Source organism: Carcharodon carcharias, chromosome 2 (assembly GCF_017639515.1).
Source record: "Carcharodon carcharias isolate sCarCar2 chromosome 2, sCarCar2.pri, whole genome shotgun sequence".
Lineage (NCBI taxonomy): Eukaryota > Metazoa > Chordata > Chondrichthyes > Lamniformes > Lamnidae > Carcharodon > Carcharodon carcharias.
Window position 1 is genome coordinate 96,144,059 of NC_054468.1, and position 9,134 is coordinate 96,153,192.

Below are 9,134 nucleotides of genomic sequence, written 5' to 3' on the forward strand. Positions count from 1 at the left end.
GGGTGGTAGTGGTCGTGGGTTTGGAAGGTGCTGTCTAAGGATCCTTGGTGAATTCCTGCAGTGCATCTTGTAGATGGTACACACTGCTGCTATTGTGCATCGGTGGTGGAAGGAATGAATGTTTGTGGATGTGGGTTGCTTTGTCCTGGATGATGTCGAGCTTCTTGAGTGTTGTGGGAGCTGCACTCATCCAGGTAAGTGGGGAGTATTCCATCACATTCCTGACTTGTGCCTTGTAGATGGAGGACAGGCTTTGGGGAGTCAGGAGGTGGGTTACTCATCACAGGATTCTCAGCCTCTGACCTGCTCCTTTAGCCCTAGTATTTATATGGCTAGTCCAGGTCAGCTTATGGTCAATTGTAATCTCCAGAATGTTGATAGTGAGAGATTCAGTGATGGTAATGCCATTGAACGTCCAGTGGTGATGGTTAGATTCTCTCTTGTTGGAGATGGTCATTGCCTGGCACTTGTGTGTCTCGAATGTTACTTGCCACTTGTCAGCCCATGTCTGGATATTGTCTAGGTCTTGCTGCATTTGGACATAGACTGCTTCAGTATCTGAGGGGTCGTGAATGGTGCTGAACATTGTGCAATCGTCAGCGAACATCCCCACTTCTGACCTTATGATGGAAGGAAGGTCATTGATGAAGCAGCTGAAGATGGTTGGGCTGAGGACACTACCCTGAGGAACTCCTGCAGTGATGCCCTGGAGCTGAGATGACCGACCTCCAACAACCACAACCATCTTCCTTTGTGATAGGTATGACTCCAACCAGCGGAGAGTTTTTCCCCAGATTCCCATTGACTCCAGTTTTGCTCGAGCTCCTTGATGCCACACTCGGTCAAATGCGGCCTTGATGTCAAGGGCAGTCACTCCCCCTCACCAGGTCAGGGATCTCAGAACCATTAGAGAAAATGGTTCTCATTAGAGAAAAGCCATTCTGAAGTGCATCACCAGGAGCAAAGGGAATCAATGAGGGTATCTTCATTTCCATCTGGACCATGGGAATGTCTCAGAATAGATCTTTTCGAGCTTAAGACATTTCTCATAGTTGTTGACTGTGGCCAGGATTTTTAGGATGTTGGGGTTTCCCTTCCCGCCATCCAAGGAGTCAGTGGAGAACACATCCCTGCCGATACGGCTTGCCCCACGTTAATTGGCTGGAGGCCGAGGGAGGAGCGGAAGTCCTGCCTCAGAGAGTGGGGACACAATTTGATTGGCCGACAGTTGTTTAGGCCTTGCAGCGCCAGAAACTGCAGTGAACAGGACTGGGGCTGCCAGCAGTTTCCGGGCCACAAATCCCAGGACTCCATGACCAAGTAAGTTTTGGGGGTCTCCGGGCGGGTTGGGGAGGTGAAGCCCTGGGGAGTGGGCAAAGGCGTGGAGGTGTTGGTGGAGAGGTCAGGGAGGACCTGCAAGGGTTTGGGGGGGGGGGGGGGGCGGTGCGCAGGATACGCCTGATGTTAAAAGGTGGCTGCAGATGGAAATGCCCCCACTCGTCCCTTGCACCCCCACCGACCACCTTCCCACCCAGGGTTACTTTTCGGGCTTTACCCCTGCCCCTGAACACCTCCCGGCACCGTAAGTGGTCAATTATTGGCCGGGCTGTAATAGGATCAATAATAAGGGCCAGCAGGCCTCGGCCTCACCCATACCAATATAAATTTGCAGAGAGATCAGTGCAGATGGGAACCTGGTTTTCCAGCCACTACCCACCTATAAATCCATTGGTGGGGTAAAATTCTGCCCTGTTACTCCAGATGGATTGAGGTTAGTAAAATAAATTTCTGGCCATGTGTGGCATTCAAAATTTAGTCATATCAGGCAATGGCCCAAAAACAGTAGGTCCAGCAGCATCTGTGAAAAGAGAAACAGAGTTAATGTCTTAAATCCATATGACCCTTCTTCAAAGCCAAAAAGAAATGGAAATGTGATTAAATTTATACTGTTTAAGGGGGGTGGGGGTGGGGCAGGTGGAGCTGGATAGAAGGCCAGTGATAGGTGGGGACAAAGGAGGGATTGACAAAGATGTCATGAACTAAAGGACAAAGACAGTGTTAATGGTAGTGGTTAGTGATAAAAAAGGTGCTAATAATGGCATAAAGGTAAGAAAGCAGAATGTGATAACAGCAGAACAAGGGTAGCATTGTGTGAAAGGACAACATGGAACAAGTGACAGAAGAATAGAAAATGGGATAAAAAAGGGGATAAAACCATGGATAAATGAATAAAAATAAAATTAAGTGGATAAAAAATAAAAATGAATGTAGAAAAAAGGGGATTAAAAGGGGGGTGAAGTTGGAAGAGGGTGTTCATGGTCTGAAGTTGTTGAGTTCAATGTTAAGTCCAGAGGCTGTAAGTTACCTAATCGGAAGATGAGATGCTGTTCCTCCAGTTTGCGTTGGGCTTCACTGGGTCATTGTAGCAGGCTAAAGACAGACTTGTGGGCATGAGAGCAGGATGATGTGTTGAAATGGCAAGCGACAGGAGGGTCTGGGTCATTCTTGCAGGTCACCCAGCCTGCGTTTGGTCTCCTCAATGTAAAGGAGACCACATTGGGAGCAGCAGATACATTAGACCAAACTGAAGGAGGTGTAAGTGAAGCGCTGCTTCACTTGAAAGGAGTGTTTGGGCCCTTGGACGGTGAGGGCAGAGGAGGTAAAGGAGCAGGTGTTGCACCTACTATGGTTGCATGGGAAGGTGCTGTGGGAGGGGGTTGAGGTGTAGAGGATGATGGAGGAGTGGACTAGGGTGTCCCAGAGGGAACGGTCCCTATGGAATGCTGACATCGGGGGGTTGGGGGGGGGGTGAAGGGAAGATGTGTTTGGTGGTGGCATCATGCTGGAGTTGGCAGAAATGGTGGAGGATGATCCTTTGAATGTGGAGGCTGGTGGGGTGAAAAGTGAGGACAAGGAGGACCCCATTATGGTTCTGGGAGGGAGGGGAAAGTGTGAGGGCAAAGTAGAGAGATGTGTCAGACATGGTTGAGGGCCGTGTCAACAACAGTGGGGGAAACCCCGGTTAAGGAAGAAGGAAGACATGTCAGAAGGGCCGTTTTGTAAAGTGGCATCATCAGAACAGATGTGACGGAGGCAAAGGATCTGAGAGAATGCGATAGATTCCTTACAGGAACTGGGGTGTGAAGAGCTGTAGTCAAGGTAGTTGTGGGATGAATATTGGTGGACAGTCTATCACCAGAAATTGAGTCAGAGAGGTCACAGAAGGGAAGGGAAGTGTCAGAGATGGACCAACCGAAGGTGATAGAGGGGTAGAAACTGGAAGCAAAATTGATAAATTTTTCCAGGTCCAGACGAGAGCATGAAGCAGCACCGAAACAGTCTTTGAAGTACTGAAGGAAATATTGTGGGAGGGAGCCTGAGTAGGACTGGAACAAGGAATGTTCCACATAACTCATAAAGAAACAGGCATAACTGGGGCCCATGCGGGTACCTATAGCTACACCTTTATCTGGAGGATGTGAGACAAGTTTAAGGAAAATTTGTTCAGAGAGAGAACAAGTTCAGCCAGATGGAGGAGAGTGGTGGTAGATGGGGGTTGTTTGGGCATCTGTTCATGGAAGAAGAGGAGAGCCCTCAGACCATCCAGGTGGGGAATGGAGGTACAGAGGGATTGGACGTCCATGGTGAAGAGGAGGCGGTTAGGACCAGGGAACTGGAAATTGTTGATATGACATAGGGCATCAAAGGCAGAGACTGGACACGGGGAGAGTCAAGCTAGCAAGAAATGCGTTCCATGGGACAGGAAAAGGCTGACACGATCGGTCTGCCGGGACAGTCCTGTTTGTGGATTTTGAGAAGGAGGTAGAAGCGGGTTGTCTGGGGATGGGTGACTATGAGGTTGGAAGCAGTGGAGGGAAGACCTCCAGAGGAAATGAGGTCAGCGACAGTCCCAGAAACAATGGCTTGATGTTTGGTGGTGGGGTCATTGTCCGGGAGAGGTAGGAGGAAGTGTCTGAGAGTTGGTGCTCTGCCTCTGTGAGGTAGAGGTCAGTGCACCAGACAACAACACCACCCTTGTCGGCAGGTTTGATAACAAAGTCAGGTTTGAACCTAAGGGAATGGAATACGGAACGTTCAGAAGGAGACAGGTTAGAGTGGGTGAGAGGAGCAGAGGAATGGCACGGCTGATGTCACGCTGACAGTTCTCAGTGAAAAGATCAAGAGCAGTTAAGAGGCCAGAGGGAGGGGTCCAGGTGGAGGGAGAATACTGGAGGCGGGTGGAAGGATCCGTGGAATGGGGGTAGGACTCCTGCCCAAAAAAGTGAGCATGGAGACGACGGCGGTGGAAGAAGAGTTTAGCATCGAGCCCGAAATTCATTGAGATGAGGGCCTAAGGGTATGAAACTGAATCCTTTGTTGAGCACTGAACGTTCAGCATCAGAGATGGTGAATACACGGCAAGATGGGATGGGACAGAAAGAGGTGTAGGGTCCTGGATGGGGGTTGGTATCAATGAGTTGTTGGAGCTTGAGTTCCTTAACACCTGAAAGGAAGAGGAAAAGTTGTTTTGTTAAGGCGTCGGATGAGATGAAGAATAAAATGAAGCTGGGGTAAGGACAGCTTAGAGATAGGGTGAGTCAGTGCTGCTGGAGGGAGAGGTTGAGTGTGTACATATGGCGATGCATGGCACTGAGAGTGGATCTCAGGATGTGACGAGATCAGCAGTCCAAGGAGCATTGTATGTCCCGGGTGTAATCCTGGGTGGGCTCGAAACATGAGGAGGAACTTCAGTTGGAATCCACATCCGGTAAGTCAGAGATGGAGACAGTCGTTGAGCAAGGAAATATGGCTGTGAAAGCGAGTTTTGGTAAACACCAGGAGGGAAATGGAAAGCAATGAAGATGAACAGGATGAAAGAGACAAACTGAAATCCTGTCGGAGAGAAAAGCAGTACTTCTTCAAAGTAGGCATTTCTGGAAGAGAAGTGGCAGTGAATTAAACACTAAGATAAAAGCAAAACACTGCGGATGCTGCAAATGTTTCAGATTTCCAGCATCCACAGTATTTTGCTTTCATTAGACAATGACCCATGGTTTGCAAGTGAATGTTTCAAGAAATTCACGGAAGTCTATGGGTGGAATAATTTTGGGGGAGTGGACAGCAACTGCACTCCCTCCTCATCGGAAACAAAGTCATAAAGCGCTGTGGATTAGCGAGGACCAGGTGGGACTTCAACCCGTCATTGGGGATGAAGTCCTGCCCTCTGGACTTGAGGGCAGCTCCGGCAGTCCTGGTATTGCCAGGTGGGAATCAGTGATCAAGGCCCATGGATTCCCGGAGTAAGTAAGTTCAGTTCTTCAGCCGGGACGGTTGGGTAGGCTAGGTAGAGGGGTGGAGTGGAGGGGGATTGGATTTAAGTAGGGGACCAGGTAGGAAGGAAGGAGGGTGTCTGGCCTTAGGGGGGACCACCTCACGATCAGCAAAGGGCAACCCCCAGAGAGTGGCCCCGTCTTCCTTCCAGCCCTGCTGCTCTCTCCTGCCTGGCTGCGCACACCAAATGTATTATGATGTGGGCAGCATATATTCAGCATCTATTGTTTTGATGACGTCTAATTGATCCTTGATTATTTATTTAAATATGGCGGGTGCCTGCCCACCACCCTGTTTTATGGGGGTGAGCTTGGAGGTGGGCAGGAAGGCCGTAGGGTGGGCACGCTCCCAATTTTACATGCCCTCCCCCACCACATCCCCGGGCCAAAACACTCGCTGGAGACATGTAAAATTCAGCCCCATGGATTTGTCCATACATTTCGTCCACCCATACGTTGTAATATGCCTTTAAGGGATAGCAGCATGCCATTTTAGTATAAGGGTGTTCGGCAGAGCAAGGGTTAATGTGCTTGAACAGCACGGGCCACAGACTGATGTAAAGAGCCATGACAGTAGAATGGTGGGGAGTCTGGAAGGAGACAGCATGGAGACAGCACCCGTGCTTGGCTCTTCCTAGAATATGTATATGTGGTACGAGTTACCAATGAACACTATACGTTTAATCATCCAAGCCTCCAGACCTCTTAGTGAGACACCAAACAACCTTTCACAACACCATATACCCACAAGCAAATGGAAAGGCTGAAAGAGGAGTAAGAACGGTAAAAGCTTTGTTGAAGAAAAAAAATGAGGTCAACTTAGCATTGTTGAACTATTGTTCCACATCACTGCAGAATGGTTTGGCTCCGTCAGAACTGCTGGTGGGAACCAAACAATGGAATCAACTTCCTGTTCTCCCACACACCCTTATGCCATGTCTCGAAGCAGTAGATATAGAAACCGAAGTGGGAAGGAGGATGATTATCATGCAAATCAAACCGGAAACTATCATCAATGCCATAGAGTGTATGATTTACCGGAACTACAACCAGGTGAATCAGAATGGATTTGAGGCCAGAATCACGAAGGCCAATCTTAGAGAAAACATAAAACCCGTGATCTTATCTTATAGAGACTGAAAACGAAGTAGTGATTAGAAGCAGAAGCACACTCATATCTACTAGAAGAAGACCATTAATGGAAGGAACTAACTACCCATATGATCAGGAAGATAACCTGAATAGAGAACTGATAGTCTGATGATTCACATACTGCTCTACAGAGTTTGAGTGAGAACATGGAGATCTTGAATCCTATGTAACCTCCATGAGAGATGAGAACAAGGTCAAGGAGATTGGTGGAACCACTATGCTTATCTCTGTCAACCAGAGATGAAGACAGAGAGTTTGGGGGAGATGTAGTATAAAGGGTTAATGTTAAATATGTAACTAGAAAGTCTACATCATCAGTGATGTAAGATCACATGACAACAGATTATGCTGAGAGACAGTTCTATGTAGAGCTCTGTACTAAGACTTATCCTGTACATAGTTAGCATAATGTTCAATAAAAGGTAAAGATAATGCCTCTAGTAGTATCTGAACCTCATCTGAAACCCACAACAATGATAATAGAAATCTTAGATGCCCACCTGGCCTAAGTTACCTGTTCACTGCCAGATGTGTCAAGAGTCTCAAGAGGCCCCTGTCATAAGGGAAGACAAGAAGAGAATTAGAGACATAACTGACCCTTAGATCTTCATGATCTCAGAACATCCCAAAGCACTTTCCTGCCAATGAAGTACTTTGGAAGCGTAATCACTTGTAATGCAGAAAAAACCACAGCTAATCTGTGCACAGCAAGACCCCACAAAACAACAATATGATACAACACCAGATCATCTGGTTTTTAATCATGTTGGTTGACGGATGCCAGGGACAACTCCTCTGCTATTCTTCAAAAGAGTGCCCTAGTAATTTTTATATCTCTTTGAGAAGGCACATGGTGCTTTGCTTTAACATCTCTTCCAAAAGCTTGCACCACTGACAGTGCCACACTGGACTGCCTGCTTGGACCATGTGCCCAGGCCCCTGGATTGGGACTTGAGCCCATAATCTTACTGTAGAATCTAGAAGCAAGAGTGCTAGCAAACACAGCTGACAATAAGCTATTTTCATGGCCTAGTCAGCCGACTGCAGACACTGGTGGTCCCACCTCTATCCTAAGTGTAGCTCTTCTCAACCTGTATGTCCCTCTGAAGCAGAGGATGTTGAAACACTCTGATGATGTTCCCACTCTCACTCCTCCAGACAGATGTGCCCGTGGTACTGCACTGAGTGTATCTGAACACCACCTCCCCCACTACTCCCCTGCCACAGTGTTACAGATGGGAGAGAGAGGCAAACCAGACTTCTTTATCATCTCACTGTCTGTCCATTGGCAGAGACGTTTTTAATTGTTTTAAAACCAGGCAGTGATGGGTTTCCCCAAACCCTCACCTTGTGTCCAATTTTCTAAGTAACTCACAGCAAACTCTCTTTATGATTAACTCAGAAGGTTAGTTTATTTCACATTCAAACTGGGGTGCGGGGGAATGTTTGCAACCACACACAAACACATATATACATGATAAAGAGGGATTAAAAAGAGGGACTTTTACAACTATGGATAGCAACAGTAAAAGATTTACAGAAATGAATATTAGTTCATGTGATTTCGGGAGTCCAGAAAGTCTAAGTCCAGAGGGAGTTTCCTTAATGGAGGAGTTCAGTTCAGATGAGTCCCTTGTTGGAGACAGCAGCACAAAAGTCCTTTAAAGTGAATGACTATGCAGCACAATGATGTTTCTGTACATAGACTGTGTTCCAGGCCATGGCCAGGCGCCTTTAACAAACAAATAGGCCTTGAGGAGTTGAGAGATGGTGGCTGACTGTTTGGTCACCTGGGAGACCTGCTTTTGTTCCTTTTAGGTTGGAGGTAATCAGCAGGCAGCTTGTTTCTCAGTTCTCAGGTGAATGTAGAACTCTGCTTTTTCTTGCTCTGCCTGACACAGGGCTTTTTCCTTCTCATTCACTACCAGCTGCTGGTACACTTCTGGAAATGTGTCCATGTCTTCAAAATGGAATTAATTTGGGAATTCTGGCTCAAGCTTTCCATAAAAATCAATCACTGGGGCTTCTGGAAAGTTCTGTGTCACTCTGGTGTCATTGTGTGGTATGTTCGGGTGCTGCCTTTTGCCTTTTCGCCATTGTGCTGGGGTTTTTTATGCCTCTTATTAAACTCTGACCTCTTCTCAGCTGGAAGATTTAAGTACTTATAAAAGTCTGTTACCAGTTCTCTGGTTTCGGATTCATCAATAGTTTGCATCCGGACAGCATGATTCGCAAGATCACCAAACCAGTAAAAAAACATTAATCTGGTGTTCCTATGATTTTTCACAGAGGACTGATGTACTCAAGTGGTGTGAACAATTGCTTCTCGAGGATGCCAAGTGTCCTGTTGGATTTGGCTCTTGGCACCTGATCTGCTGAGTTGGATTTGTGGTTGATCTTGAAGATTTTAAAGGTGTGGGCACAGCTTTAAGAGATTACAGGCTTCCAAGATGGAGTTGCTGTTCACTACAGAACAGTGGATTTCTGCGCTTGATAATTCTGGCGGGCATTGCAAAATGGTAGCAGTGCACTTCGAGGGCAAGAAGGTTCCACAAAGGCTACATGGGTCAGCTGGATGCTGACTTCATGTTCTTAGTGATATAGTGTTGCGATTAGTGAGGCTTTCAGATGAACCACAGGCTGGTTGTTTAA

General features: G+C 47.2%; 1 long non-coding RNA gene across 1 annotated transcript; it reads left to right on the forward strand.

The window, feature by feature from the left end:
* The first annotated feature begins 1,235 nt into the window (after positions 1–1,235).
* Positions 1,236–8,896, forward strand: LOC121289669. The gene is made up of 2 exons (XR_005945622.1): positions 1,236–1,320; positions 8,772–8,896. It is a non-coding gene; the product is annotated as an uncharacterized LOC121289669 (long non-coding RNA).
* The last annotated feature ends 238 nt before the right edge of the window (positions 8,897–9,134 follow it).